Below are 3457 nucleotides of genomic sequence, written 5' to 3' on the forward strand. Positions count from 1 at the left end.
ATTAACATTAAAATGAGCCTATGATCATTGATGCACCAAAATCTGATATCTTTCATTTGATCTAAATCATACTTCTTAGTTCGATGAGTAAAAGTTTCCCGGAGATATGAAAGCTAAAATACTCACAGGCGCAGAATCCACAAGTCTTTGCGCACTTTGAGTATATAGCAGAATGCCAGCAAGATGTCACACTTCCCAAGCAAGAAGCTGTAGGTACTTAATCTTTGCATTCTAAAATAAATTATTAAATAGGTAATAACATGTTGATGATATAACGCGTGTCCAGTCGATTGGTCATCTTCAATATCTTGTAACGTTTTTGTTGTAAATTTTGTAACGTGGAATGAAATGGTATTTTTCAAATTCTCATCCCATTTCGACTTTTCAAGCAAAGATGTAATTTCCAGGGCCCACGTCCTCCTCCTCGAGAAAGTATCCAGCGAACCTGGAACGAGGTTAGTAAATCCATCCACTACTTTCACATAGACCATGATGCACCTTGTTTACCCCCCCCCCCCCCCCCCGAAAATTTTCATAACCGTTGTTTCCAATTTCTCCTGGGTATTACAGTCGTCTCAAGAGAAATCCAAGACAATGGTTATGCAATTTTTTTTTTTTTGGGGGGGGGAGGGGGGTAAAGAAGGTGCATTATGGTCTATGTTAAAATCGTGAATTGTGGCAGATGGCTGCTATTCAGAATTATGACGTAAATTCAAGTCAAGTCAGTCTACGTGTACTTGTCACATGAACTACTCAGTTTGTTTCACTGTGCATTGTAGGGTTCTGTTTGCACTGTCATCTTCCTGAAAACAAGGTTTTCCTTAATTAAATATCTGGTGCAAAATCTCCTTCCTGTTTTCATCCTTGATCATTTAAGCAACGTAAACTATGGAATTTGAAAGTTAATTTCATTACCTTTTCCATAATTTCCATCACCGGCACCTGCGCACAGAACAAAGTGATTATACTTTAAACGTAAGAATACTTTTAGGGCACTGCATATTTGAATTAATCCATGTTGTTTGTTTTTTCCCATCGTAACGACCAGTTGCCAGTCCTTTTTCATACAATACTGAGGACCCATCCACCGTGACAGACCTGGCCATTTTTGAAACCGCATATTTTTTACCTTGATCCGTGTGGACAGGGCCTTAAACCTCTTTGTAGTGCGGTTTCAAAAAGATGCAGTTTGGAGAGTGGATTCATTGGTTTGGTGTGAACGGAGGGTCTATTCGTGTGAAAAAAAAAATACAGTTTAAAAAATATCCGGATTCGTGTGGATGGGACCTAAATCTATACTATTAGGCGAGTGGTTAAACAATTCATTGGAAGGTCGCCTTTGTACTGTTTTAATCCTCCTCTTTCTTCTTACGCTGTCTTAGTCATACTTAGTTCCGGATGAATTTGGAAGGGTACGTAATTTATCAGAGGAGTTGGTTCTCCCGAATGATAGTGTCTTTATTCTCAGAGAGACGATTTGCCTGAAATTTTTCCGCGTAGTCTTCTCTCTATCTTACATTCCATGTGATGAGGGTAGGGGTCATTATACGTTTCCGGGAAACTGCCCACCTATTCCTCCCCTAAGCCAACATTAACACTTGCTTCTCACTTAGGGCAAAATGTTGGCTTGGGGGAGGGGTAGGTGGGCAGTTTCTCAGAAAGGTATTATCTGATCACCAAAAAAAATAGGACTGCGACCCTAAGCCCAGTTCAGACGCCGTACTAGTTCGCATGAGCCGAATCGAGTTCATGTGAAGTACGGCGTCTATATCAGTTTGAAACGGCTAATTGAATTTGGATCGGCTTAGCCATTTTTCATGCCTGGCTCGGTCGGGAATAACCGCTGTGGACCAGCGTTGATTCCGGCGCCGAACGTCGCATGAGCCGAAACAAATGCACCAACCGGATAGCATACGCAGGAATAAAGTTTAGCGTCTGAATCAATTGAGCCGACCTAAAAAAACGGACCTTACGCCATGAAACACTTTCATTTTAGATGATTATATCCCTCCAAGAAGTTTAGCCTGTTCCATATTTTGGTCGATAGGCCAGTTAGACTCGGTTCACTCGAGAGCCCGCCCTGTTCTATTTTCACTGATTTAGCAACATTCACTTTGTTGAACAGCCATTTTCAACATTCAATATAGTTTGATACCCAACTTGTACCTTGTAACACTGGCTTAATGCCTTGACTCACTTGCAATCTGATTCTCAATCCAAGAGATGTAGAAGCTGACACGAGTGTATACGCTGTAGTGATCGGTTTTGCACTTCTCATGACCCCACGAAGTGACACCTCGGAGAATCCAACTGCCCTTCTCTTCACACACCAGGGGTTCACCGCTAACAAACAAAAAAATAAATAGAGTCACTTTAATTTAGGATCTGTAATTATATTTAAATAGAGGATATTACATGACCTCGCGGAAATATCTAATTTCATCACTTGAAGAGAAATTCTATACCTCCAAACGGCCATGGAATGTCCTATTTATTATATAAAAACTAATCACTGTAATATGCAAAGGGCGCTATTTATTATGTAGCCAGAACAACTGTCACCCTTTCCAGGGGTATTTCATTGGTTTTAATGTAACAAGTAGCCAATATTTTACCACCAGTCAGTTTGTTGGCGGGTTGTGAATCCAGCTATCGTCATTGTTTGTGCCTTGTATTCGTTGATTTCTTCATTGCAAATTCGAGTCACGTTACCTGACCAAGACTGAAGGATGTGCGTCCTTCATCAAGTTTTCCTTTTTCTCTTATTAATAGGATGTCTTATTGGTTTTCCTAGTTTTTGTTTCACAATCTATGTTTCGTCCTTCTTTGCCACCTGTTCTATATAATGCCTCGAATCTTTATGAGAGAAAATAACCAACCAAAAACCCCAGTTTCCACGTTGACGAAAGAGATATCAGGTATGGATTTTCTTTACCAGTCAAAGACGATCATGTTGCGGTCCCCGTCTTATAAAAATGTTTAAAAAAAAATTATCCTAGTCTCTATTCTAAATCGTGCCGTTATTTATTTACTTTGCTTTATGTTATTTTAGCGCTCTGTACCCCAACCTAAGTTCAATAATTCGATAATTTATATAGTGCTCCTGCTACAAAGTATACAACATCGCTTTACAATATCAGAAATTTAAAATAGGCAACTTAAAACACTGTTAATTAACAATAAAAGGTTCTATTACAAATAATTTCATAATACAATATTAAATAAAAATAGGTTTAAAGAGAAAGGTATTAAACTTAGTTTTAAAAGTGGTAAACGACTCGCAATTCCTCATATCATCGGAAAGGGAATTCCATAACCATGGTGCAACGTACGAAAAATCGCTATGACCATACATCTTAAGATTGCGTCGAGATATCTGTAAAAATTCCTAGGTGTGAGCAACATCAAATTTTCTCGAAATACATTATCAAGAAACAAGGCCATTAGAATTAATAAA

At 38.8% G+C, this 3457-nt stretch overlaps 1 long non-coding RNA gene across 1 annotated transcript; it reads right to left on the minus strand.

Annotated features, from left to right (window-relative positions):
- On the minus strand, window positions 1-2354 carry LOC140944978 (uncharacterized). The gene is made up of 3 exons (XR_012166718.1): window positions 2198-2354; window positions 916-942; window positions 1-231 (listed from the first exon to the last, which is right to left on the minus strand). It is a non-coding gene; the product is annotated as an uncharacterized lncRNA (long non-coding RNA).
- Window positions 2355-3457: the final 1103 nt, after the last annotated feature.

This window comes from Porites lutea, chromosome 7 (assembly GCF_958299795.1).
Source record: "Porites lutea chromosome 7, jaPorLute2.1, whole genome shotgun sequence".
Classification (NCBI taxonomy): Eukaryota; Metazoa; Cnidaria; class Anthozoa; order Scleractinia; family Poritidae; genus Porites; species Porites lutea.